This window comes from Manihot esculenta, chromosome 8 (genome assembly GCF_001659605.2).
Source record: "Manihot esculenta cultivar AM560-2 chromosome 8, M.esculenta_v8, whole genome shotgun sequence".
Lineage (NCBI taxonomy): Eukaryota > Viridiplantae > Streptophyta > Magnoliopsida > Malpighiales > Euphorbiaceae > Manihot > Manihot esculenta.
The window spans coordinates 2,025,435-2,037,957 of record NC_035168.2 but is presented as its reverse complement, the minus strand read 5'-3'; positions in this window follow the sequence as shown (position 1 = coordinate 2,037,957).

Below are 12,523 nucleotides of genomic sequence, written 5' to 3'. Positions count from 1 at the left end.
GGTCAAGCACAACTCTATCCTCAACAACATAATTACATTCTTATCATTTGTCATGTCCACATACTCTAGCTATTACATACATATGACTTCTCTCTTCTTTTCTTCTCTATCAAACCCGTACCTGCAAACCTGGGGGTTAGGGGAGAGGGGTGAGCTAAAAGCCCAGTGAGCAGAAACTAAAAACATTATATTAAAGTTCATGCTTTCATGAAATGCATCATAACACAGACAATTCACATCAAGGGTGAACCTGTCACCAATTAGTCCCAACATAGTCTCGTGCCAGGCCGTAGCATGGGGTCCTGGTCTTCCTGTCATAACATGTATAAAGTCTCGTGCCAGGCCGTAGCATGGGGTCCTGGTCTTCCTGTCATATCATATATTAAGCCTCGTGCCAGGCCGTAGCATGGGGTCCTGGTCTTCCTGTCATATCATATGTAAAGTCTCGTGCCAGGCCGTAGCATGGGGTCCTGGTCTTCCTGTCATATCATATATTAAGCCTCGTGCCAGGCCGTAGCATGGGGTCCTGGTCTTCCTGTCACAACATACATAAAGTCTCGTGGACTAATTGGATCATACAGCATTCACCCACAACCACAAAATAAAATGCAATGCGACATATTCGTGAACTAATGCAATCAACCTATTACATATCATCATGATGCGTGAAGCATGCTCAAAACATTTAATTACTTGATTTAAAACATTAAGCTTGTTTCCACTCACCTCTGGTTAGCTCTGACCAGACACTGAAGCAGCTCACTCACTGCTGGGGTCCTCGGTTCCTCGGGTCCGAACCTACACAGGTGGACTCCAATGAAGGACCAAACATATATAAACATAACTCTAATATATCCCCCAAAAACCCCCTAAAACATCATGAAAACATCATAGAAAATATGCATGAAATGGCTGAACAGGGCACCTTCGGCGGCACCTTCGGCGGCCGAAAGCCCCAGACAGAGACGAAACTCAGCTAGGTTCGGCGGCACCTTCGGCGGCCGAAAGTGCCAGACAGAGACGAAAGTCTCTTTTCGGGGGCACCTTCGGCAGCCGAAAGCTGCCTTCACAAGAGGGGTTCGGCGGCCGAAACTCCCTTCGGCTGCCGAACCTGGTTTCTGCCAAACGGCAGAAACTTGGTTCAAATGAACCTCCTGCCTCCCAAAACCATAGATCATGCATATTTCTCAACCAAAACACACATACAAGTTCCTAGGGGTCTCAAACATGCATATACCCCATCTACAACACTTCATACACACACAATCAAGCTACATTGCTCAAACATCATCAAAACCCATAAACTCAACATATGTCCTAACATGCATTTCTACCCATAGATCTTACTTAAAACTTGTTTAAAACATAAAAAGGGTTCAAGATCGACCCTTACCTCTTGAAGAAACGAGAGGAAAGCGATCCTAGCTTGGAGATGGAGAGATTAAGCTCTTTGAACCTCCAAGCACTCAAAACTTGCTCAAAGCTCACAAATCTTCAAAACAAAGTTATAAACTTGTTAAAACCATGAAAGATCTAGAGGAAACACTCAAGATCGAGGGAGGAACGGTGGAGACTCACCTTGGCCGACAATGGGAGAGAAAAAGCTCGCCCGTGCGGACCAAGGGGACCCTTTTATAGTGGCTGGCCAGGCCACGTTCGGGGGCCGAATGTGCCTCCGCATCCATGCAAATGTTCGGCGGCCGAACATAAGGTTCGGCGGCCGAACCTGCACTTCCCTCACTTAGACTTTCGGGGGCCTAACGTGCCTCCCAAAGTCCATGCATGTTCGGCGGCCGAAAGTGAGTTTCGGCGGCCGAACCTGAGTTTTTCCTTAAAGAATTTTCATGCAAAAACTTATTTAAAATCATACTTAAAACATTAAAATACATGAAAACATTTTATAAAAACATGCTTTTACCCTTCTAGAGGTTTCCGACACCCAAATTCCACCGGACGGTAGGAATTCCGATACCGGAGTCTAGCCGGGTATTACACCCATGGTGCTACCTTGGACTACAGGGACAAGGTAGTCAGGTTCAGAGGTCAGGATGGGTCTGAGGTTGTCTTCAGAGGAGACAGGAGGGGTACACCTAGAGGTCTGATATCAGCTCTTCAGGCTCGTAGGTTGCTCAGGAAGGGATGTCAGGGGTATTTGGCTCATGTGAGAGAGCTTAACAGTCAGGTTAGAGAGCCCGCCTCGGTGCCAGTGGTTAGAGAGTTCTTAGATGTATTCCCAGACGAGCTGCCAGGTTTACCACCTGCTAGGGAGATAGAGTTCGAGATATAACTGATGCCTGGAACCCGACCGATCTCTATCCCTCCCTACAAGATGGTGCCAGCAGAATTGAAAGAGTTGAAGGAGCAGTTGTAGGAGCTGGTAGACAAGGGCTTCATCCGACCGAGTACCTCACCCTGGGGTGCTCCAGTTTTGTTTGTGAGAAAGAAGGATGGATCCCTTAGACTTTGTATCGACTACAGGCAGTTGAACAAAGTCACTACCAAGAACAAGTACCCTTTGCCTAGGATCGACGATCTATTCGACCAGCTAGCAGGAGCGGGTTGTTTCTCCAAAATAGATCTGAGATCTGGGTACCACCAGCTGAGGATCAGAGATGAGGACGTGCCAAAGACAGCTTTCAGGACCAGATATGGGCATTTTGAGTTCCTTGTAATGCCGTTCGGGTTAACCAACGCCCCTGCAACATTCATGGACCTCATGAATAGAGTGTTTAGCCAGTACCTGGATCACTTCGTTATTGTCTTCATAGATGATATCTTGGTGTATTCCAGGAATGCAGAGGAGCATGCCCATCATCTGAGGTTGGTTCTACAGACCTTGAGGGAACATGGCTTGTATGCCAAGTTCTCCAAGTGTGAGTTCTGGTTGAGGAGCATTTCATTCTTGGGGCATGTGGTGTCAGAAAATGGTATAGAGGTAGACCCCAAGAAGGTAGAAGCTGTGGCTAACTGGCCTAGACCCACTTCAGTGACAGAGATTAGAAGTTTCTTGGGTTTGGCAGGTTACTATAGGAGGTTCGTCCACGACTTCTCAAAAATTGTAGCTCCTCTGACCAGGTTGACCAGGAAGAATCAGAAGTTTGTGTGGACCGACCAGTGCGAAGAGAGTTTTGAAGAGCTTAAGAAGAGGTTGACTTCAACACCAGTGTTAGCTCTGCCATCTAGTGATGAGGACTTCACGGTTTTCTGTGATGCATCCCGAGTGGGACTGGGTTGTATACTGATGCAGAATGAGAGGGTGATTGCTTATGCTTCTAGACAGCTAAAGAAGCATGAGTTGAATTACCCCACACATGACCTTGAGATGGCAGCAGTAATCTTTGCACTCAAGATGTGGAGGCACTACTTCTATGGGGTAAAATGTGAGATCTTCACCGATCATAAAAGCCTGCAGTACATCCTGAGTCAAAGAGATTTGAACTTAAGACAGAGGAGATGGGTAGAGCTGCTGAGTGACTATGATTGCAAGATTCAGTATCATCCGGGTAAGGCGAATGTTGTGGCAGACGCCCTAAGCCGGAAGTCACTAGGCAGTCTATCCCATATCACGACAGAGAGGAGACCAGTGGTGAAGGAGTTTTACAAGCTCATTGATGAAGGTCTACAGTTGGAGTTGTCTGGTACAGGTGCCTTGGTTGCTCAGATGAAAGTGACACCCGTGTTTCTGGAGTAGGTGGCTCAGAAACAACATGAGGACCCAGAGTTAGTGAAGATTGCCAGGACTGTTCAGTCAGGCAAGGATAGTGAGTTTCGATTTGACAGCAAGGGGATCCTCTGCTATGGGAGTCGACTTTGTGTACCAGATGACATAGGGCTAAAAGGAGACATTATGAGAGAGGCTCATAATGCAAGATACAGCATTCACCCCGGTGCCACCAAGATGTATCAGGATCTGAAAAAGGTTTATTGGTGGCCAGCTATGAAGAGAGAAGTGGCACAGTTTGTGTCAGCCTGCGAAGTATGTCAGAGGGTGAAGCTGGAACATCAGAAGCCGGCTGGAATGCTTAACCCGCTACCTATTCCAGAGTGGAAATGGGAGAATATAGCTATGGACTTCGTAGTGGGGTTACCGGCGGCGTCCAACAGAATGGACTCCATATGGGTGATTGTGGACAGACTCACCAAATCTGCTCACTTCATTCCTGTCAGGAGTGGCTACTCTGTGGACAAGTTGGCGCAGGTATATGTTGATGAGATAGTCAAACTGCATGGGGTTCCTGTTTCTATAGTGTCAGATAGAGGACCCCAGTTCACCTCCAGGTTTTGGCGGAGTCTGCAGGATGCCATGGGTACCAGGTTGGATTTCAGTACTGCCTTCCATCCACAGACTGACGGACAGTCAAAAAGGACCATCCAGACTATCGAGGATATGCTTAGAATGTGTGTGCTGGACTTTGGCGGTTCTTGGAGGCAACATCTACCCTTGGTGGAGTTTGCCTACAACAACAGCCATCATGCTAGCATCGGGATGGCTCCATATGAAGCTTTATATGGAAGGAAGTGCAGGTCACCTGTTTGCTGGGAAGAAGTTGGAGAAAAGGCCTTGGCAGGGCCTGAGCTAGTAGAGATCACCAGCAGGGTGGTACCCTTAATCAGAGAGAGAATCAAGACGGCTGCAAGCAGACAGAAGAGTTATGCAGACATCCGCAAAAGACTAGTAGAGTTTCAGGAGGGGGATCTGGTATTGCTCAAGGTGTCTCCAATGAAAGGAGTGGTTCGCTTTGGAAAGAAAGGTAAACTAGCCCCACGATACATCGGACCCTTTGAAGTCTTGCAAAAGATTGGGAATGTGTCGTACAAGCTAGATTTGCCTGCTTCAATGGGAAGAATCCATCCGGTTTTCCATGTTTCAATGTTGAGGAAGTTTGTGTCAGATCCGGGCAAGGTTCTTAGTGAGCCTGATGTGGAGATCCAAGAGGATCTCACCTATGTTGAGCAGCCGGTACGGATTCTGGACACTCAGATCAGGAAGCTGAGAAACAAGAAAATCCCGATGGTGAAAGTCCTTTGGAATCACCACAATATGGAAGAGTGCACTTGGGAGACACAGGAGTCCATGCTCCAGCAATACCCTTATCTTTTCTAAGGTTAGTTCCTTGTGAGTTTTATGTGCTTTACATGTATGTTATGTGTATGCCTTGCATGTACTGGTTGAGGAACATTCGGGGACGAATGTTCTTAAGAGGGGGAGAATGTAATACCCTGCTAGACTCCGGTATCGGATTTCCTACCGTCCGGTGGAATCTCGGATGTCGGAAGCCTCTAGTAGGGTAAAACCATATTTTTATAAAATGTTTTGATGTGTTTTATGTTTTAAGCATGAAAGGAAATGAGTTTTTGCATGAAAATAGCATTGGAGGAAAACTCAGGTTCGGCCGCCGAACCTCAAGTTCGGCCGCCGAACATGCATGCGTTGCGGGTATGCTTTAGGCCCCCGAAAGCATAAGTGAGGGAAGTCCAGGTTCGGCCGCCGAACATGGCATGCATGCGGAGGCACATTCGGCCCCCGAACGTGGTCTGGCCAGCCACTATAAAAGGGTCCCTTAGCCGAAAACGGGCGAGCTTTTTCCCCATTGTCGGCCAAGGTGAGCTCTCCGCCGTCCCTCACCAATCTTTGATGTTTTTCCTCTAGATCTTTCAAGATTTTCATTTGTTTTAACTTTGTTTTGAAGATTTGAGCTTTTGAGCAAAGTTTTAGAGTTTGGAGGTTCAAGAACCCAATCTCTCCCAACTCCGAGTTTAGGTCGTCTCTCTCTCGATCTTCAAGAGGTAAGAGCCGATCTTAAGCTCATTGCATGTTTTAAGTAAGTTTTAAGTAGATCTATGGGGGTAGAATGCATGTTTAGGTTATGGTTATGTTTATGGGTATAAATGTATGTTCTTGAGCAATGTGGATGCTTGATGTGTTGTAGATGGGGTTTATGATGGTTTGAGGCCCCTAGGAACATGTATGCTTGTGTATGTGTGTTGTAGAATAGGTTTGATGCATGTTTGGAAGGTTTGGAGGCGAAATGTGCAAAGGGAGCCAAGTTTTTGCCCTTTGGCAGAAACCAGGTTCAGCAGCCGAAGGACTTTCGGCCGCCGAACATGGCTGGGGAGGCAGCCTTTCGGCTGCCGAAGCTTGCCCCCAAAAGGAGACTTTCGTCTCTGTCTGGCAGTTTCGGCCGCTGAAAGTACCGCCGAAGATGCATGAGTTTCATCTCTGTCTGGGAGTTTCGGCCGCCAAAGATGCTGCCGAACCTGCCTGACTTTCGGCTCTGGAGGGACTTTCGGCCGCCGAACCTGCCGCCGAAAGTGCCCTGTCCAGGCCTCCTTTGCATGTTTTTCCATGGTTGTTTCATGATGTTTTAGGGAGTTTTTGGGAAGTAGTTTATAGTTATGTTCAGGTGTGTTTGGTCCCTTATTTGAGTCCACCTGTGTAGGTTCGGACCCGAGGAACCGAGGACCCCAGCAGTGAGTTCAGCTGCTTCGGTATTGTCAGAGTCAGCCAGAGGTGAGTGGAACCAAACTTAATCTTTTAAATTGAGAAATTAAATGTTTTATCATGTTTCATGCATCATGATTATGCAATAAGATGATTGCATTAGTTTCACGAATATGCCGCATTGCATCGATTGTTGTTGATGTGGGTGAATATTGGATGACCCAATTAGTCCATGACAGGAAGACCAGGACCCCATTCTACGGCCTGGCACAGAGTAAGGAAAGACCAGGACCCCATTCTACGGCCTGGCACGGTTATGGGACTCGAAGACCAGGAGCCCAGAGGAGGCCCTGGGACAATGGTAAGTGATGTATGTTATGACAGGAAGACCAGGACCCCATGCTACGGCCTGGCACAGAGTTAGCTTGGACTAATTGGTGACAAGTTCACCCAACCCTTATGTGAATTGTCTGTGTTATGATGCATTTCATTGAAGCATAGTGTTAATATGTTTTATAGTTCTACTCACTGGGCTTTTAGCTCACCCCTCTCCCTCTACCCCCAGGCTTGCAGGTACAGGATAGAGTAGGAGTCCGGATAGAGTAATGAAGTTTTGTTTATGTAATAGCTAGCAATGGACATGATCAAATTGTAATGTAAAGTCTTAATTAGTATAGTTATGCAATGAGAGAATGTTTATGGATGTTAGAAGTGTGCTTGACCATAAATTGTTGTTATCCCTTTTAATACATGATCTTAGAGATTTTTATGATATTTATGTAAACCAACTCAACATATGTTATGTCACCCATTGGGGGCACTGATGAGATCCCACAGAGGGATTAATGTTATGATTATGTTATGTATAGTGCATGCACAGGTTGAGTTTGGTTGATGTACAGGGAAAGAAAAGTTTTAATTTTTATGTATGTTGTTGATCATGTATGGGATTATACAGGTTTACAGGTTATATGACGGGCTTGCTACGGGTCCCGGCGGCCTTAAGCCGATCTGGATCCTAGCGCCGGTAGCGGTCCGATTTTCGGGTCGTTACAGCCATATTTCCAAAATCAACTTTATAAAAGATTTACAAAATATACTCCAAGACAAATAATGATGTAACTCTAGTTGAGTTAATGCAGATCTTGATCTACTACTCCTTGGATCTATAACCTGTGTGAGAAAAAATAAATTCTTACGCGCTAAGCAAATTGCTTAGTGATGCTCAACTTTTTTTAAAAAAAATAAAACGTTTAAATGAAAATTCATTTATTAACAATAAATCAATAAATGACAATAAACTATATTACAAATAATTTAAAATAATTCTAAATCGTATTATTATTTCATATATATACATAGTCGAATTTCATAATTTTTTTTATGTAGAATTTTTTTTAATATATTTATTTTTTTATTTTTTTTATTTTTTTTGGCCCCTATAAATTTAAATGGGACTGTCAAGTCAGATAAGAAAGCTACATCTGTAGGGCACAAAGTGCCAAATAACTGTATGATTCAAAAGAGTCTATAACTGTAGCGGTAGAGTATATCAGTCATACCTATAGAGTACCAATGAGTGTAATTGTAGTGCAGTACTGCAAGATCTGTATATGGCATGCCACACCTTTAAATTAACTCACAATTCCCACCAAACTTACTGAGATCAGACTTTAAATAATTTATACATTTAAACATGGGACAAAATTTTCAATAGTGTAACTTTCAATTATTCAAACCGTAATATTTTATCATATCACAATTCTGTTTTTGAACATTGTTGTAAATCTATTAATTTAATTCAATTACATAAATTACAAATTCATAATTTAATCCTTAATTAATTAACTATTATTATTTTTATTATTATTATTTTTTCCAATCTAATATCTTTTTCTATTTATCACTATACACCATATCTCATTTCTTTTTTCTTTTAATTTTTTTTAATTTTATTCAACAACTTCCTTTAATCCTAATTTAACTAATTTACAACGTTTAACGTATAAAAAGTGGTATTCTTTATTTAGACTAATAATTTTTTTTTCTTGTTACTATATCTTAGCCGAATTACATCCCTATCAAAGAAAATAGAGACATTACACTTAGTCTATAACTTAAATTTTTGTCAAATTACATATTAATTCTAAAATTTTATATTTATCAAATTTATCATTTCTTCAAACTTTAATCATGCAATATAACTAAAATATTATTCACTTGATCTAATTCTGCTAAAGTAGTAAAATTTTCAAATAAAACCTAATTAACAAATTATTGAATTTATTCAAATAAAATTGAGTACAAACTTTAAACTTTCCAAAATCTTCCACAAACTTAAATTTTCTAATTTTCCTTTCCTTTCCCTTTAGAGTTTCTACTCTTCCATTCCACTTCTTCCTATGAAAAATAAACAAATAAATCATATTAATACAATAGTCCTTATAAATATTCACATTAAAATGATAAGAAACATTGTTACATCAAAACCCCTAACATACCTTTAAATTTTTCAACACTCGTTACTATTCACTCTCCCTCAACCTTGAATTTTCTCTTTAATTTCTCTTTTTTTCTTCAAATTCTACCTGAAAAGGTTTTGGGAGAAAATAGGTAATTGATTGAAGGAGGAAATTTGAAAAAATTTGGTGTAAAAGAGAAAAGATGGAGAATGGAAATTTCTTCTTGATTCACGGCAAAAGAAGAAAAAAAAAAGGAAAAATGGGGTTTTCTCTTCTAGCCTTTTCTTTTCTTTCTTTTTTTTTAAAAAAAAAATATTTGGTTAAGCAGTTAGCAAAGTGCCACTTGTCTTTAAATTAAAATTTAATTTATCTTCTTCTTTTATTTTTTCCTTTTTCTTTCTCTGTTTTTTATTCTTATTCTTTTTTATTTACTGTTTATTTATTTATTAATTTTTATTTTATTTTATTTTTTTGGGATGTTACATAAAGACTTCTTAAAGGCTTGAATTTCAAGTTTTCCACGTTTTTGTTGTCGCAAGTTTTGTTTGCCCAGGTTGTTAGGACAAACAACTCGGTCAAACAGTCTATCTTGGTGCTGTCTGTCACTCTGCCTCTGTTATGCTGATCTGTTTGCCCAGTTTGTTTGGGCAAACAATCTGGTCAAACAACAAATCTGCGCTTTTCTCATCCTTCTCCCATTTCAGCTGCAACTTGGTTTGGGCAAACCAGACTTGATCTTTTCTATTCTCTTTTGGGCAGTTTTAAGACAATTTTCACCAAATTACCTTTTTACTCTATTTTCTACAAAATAAGGTCAAAACCACAAAATTAGGTAGAAAATGTATAAATTAACATAAATAACAACATGAAAGATGGGTCTAAATTTGGCTTGATCACTCTTCTCGAGACCACAAGCGAAAGGCCATCTACTGACGAGTAGAGCAGGCCAAATGGCTGGTGAGAGCAAGGAGGCGTGGATCCAAAATATCAGAAATCCCACTGAACATTTTCTCCTGCAAAAGCTCGGCAACGGAGATCGCCATAAACCTGAGAGTGATCTCTGCAGCATTGAGAAGCTCGTTGTTAGGAGCAGAGAACAACGACTCCATGGACTACTTCCTTCTCTCAGCAAGAGGGAAAGTAGCCGTAGGCAACTTAGTGATGCGAGCCCTTTTGGAGACTTGACCTGTATGAGGGACCTCTGTAGGTGGAGCTCGCTTACCAGCAGCTTCTCTGATGGTGACACCACCACTGGCAGCGGCCTTTTTAAGGCGAGGAGCAGGAGGAGCGACCTCAACTCTTCCTCTCGAGGCATCCTCAGCAGCAGGAGCGACTTCAGCCCCTCCTTTGGAGCCATCCTCCGCAGAATCTTCAATGATGATGGGCTCCTCGGAAGCTAAAAGGGAGGCCGACTTGGGCTTGGGGGCAGCAGGAGATTTGAAGGCACTGGGAGTCCTGCAGCAACTAGATGCCTTAGGGGCACCAGTGCGGGAGTCCCTAAAGACTAGCACTAAGGCGTGAGAAGAAGCTAGGGCAGAGGAGACGGTCCGCGTGGCAACAGAAGGGGAAATGGCATGGAAAACCTCCCGAGACACATCGGCCACAGACCGGCCAGCTCGGAAGGACTCCAAGGTGGCCTTTATGTTCTCTCTGGAGATGGTGAAATTCTTAAGCAGCTTAAGTTGATCCATCGGGAGGTCGGAAGCTGCGAAAAATAAAAACAACCACACTATCAGAAATGAATACAAGGAAAAACGAAAACAAGAGAAAAGCATAACATCAACAAGCAAAGTACCAGCTTCCTGGCAGTCCTGAAGACTAGACACGAACATACACTTCTCGACATCATACTTCCACTTGACAGAGGTCAGTTGGAGAAGGCAGATCTGGTCTAACAGAAACAACCGAGGAAGGTCGTTACGTCCTGGAGGAACATCCCCCCAAGAGAGATCCACCTCCCAAGACAATCTTGAGCTTTCGTTCAGTTCTACCACAGTGAAACTCTCCGCCCAGCCCTTAATGGAGTCCTTATGTCCTGAGAAGATGGACAACCCTCCTCGGGGAGCAAAGTAGTAAAAACTCTTACTAGCCCGGACTAAACAAAAAAAGGCGAAAAAAAGGATAGCAGTTGGAGAGAAACCCTAACACAAGCTGACAGACTCAAAAGAACACATAAAAAGAATGGAGTTGGGAGCGAGCATACGGGGGGTGACCTCGAAATAATGAAAGACCTCTATGAAAAAGGGAAAAAGGGGAAGATTAAACCAAACTCTCGCTGCTTGACAAAGAAGACCAAGCTGAGGTCCTTTTGGGGGTCAATCAAATCAAAAGGTAGAGGAATAGGAAGAACAATCATCTCATTACAACGAGGAGCCTTAATACGAAAAAGGGGGGATATCTAGATACTCCCGAGAAAATAAATTGGAAAGGGAGTTAGGGGTGATGCTAAATTCTAGATTCAAGACGTCAGAAAATCAGGGACCAACCATTAGAGAACAAGAAACGTACCTTGGAGAAGAATTTTGCAAAGAATGAGAGAGACAGAGCACACAGAGAGCAAGACAAGAGGAAGAGTCTAGAGAAAATTAGGATTTTGAATTTGAAAAGAATAAAGGTAAGGAAAGAATGTTTTGAGGGGAGTCGTTCTCGGGCCACGCGGTCATTATGAACTCTAGGGATTTACCCCCTCATCAATCATGTAATAACTGCTGAGGAGGTAAAGGGACATTTGATGACTATCGGACCTTCTATATCTGGGGGCAAGACCAGGCCCTAATGAGGAAGGCAGACCCAAAATCCACCAAGTCCTTTTTGAAGTGAACCAGCCCAGATTGCGTGTCTTAATCCAGTCGAGGAATCAAGCCAAACAGACCTCACACACGGGCCCTTCCGAAGGAAATCCAACCTAGTGATGTGACAAGAGGAAGGAAAGCAGGCCCGATCGCTTTGCAGCCCTGCCCGCATGGGCGTCGGAGGGAATTAAATGGCCGCTGGCGTGGAAAAGGACTCAGACACATCCGTACGTATGGACCTGAGAGACAGAGACAGATGGCACTGTAGCAGAAAGGTGATTAGACGTCACTAGCGGACAAAAGAAAAAGGGATAAAAGGGGAAGAACTTCTTCCTCTCCATCTAAATTTACACAACCACTGTAAATCTTATTTTTTGGATCTCAAAACATCACTTTATTTTCTATAAAATGAAACTCCTAATCATTTTATCAAAGAAAATATTAATTAATATGTTCTAATTTTAGCTAAATGGACTATATAATACAAATAGTTAAAACTAAAGAAATTAACATTACAAACTATATGAATTCTTGGGGGAATTAATAGAAGATTTAAAACATCAATTAATAACAAAATAAAATTTAATGTACCTAATTTAGAAAATATTCGAAGAGTAAAGGATCCATTAGCCCCTTATTTTTCATTTTGGTCTATAAATAATTGTAATAAAATATGGAATTGAATGCTTGATAATAAAAATAAATAAATTTTTTGATATAAAAATTTATATTAATTATGACTTATTGATTGTTTTTAATAGAAAATACCGTTTTGATTTTTTTTGCAATTAGAAAAATTAAAATATATATTTATATGAAAATTAAAT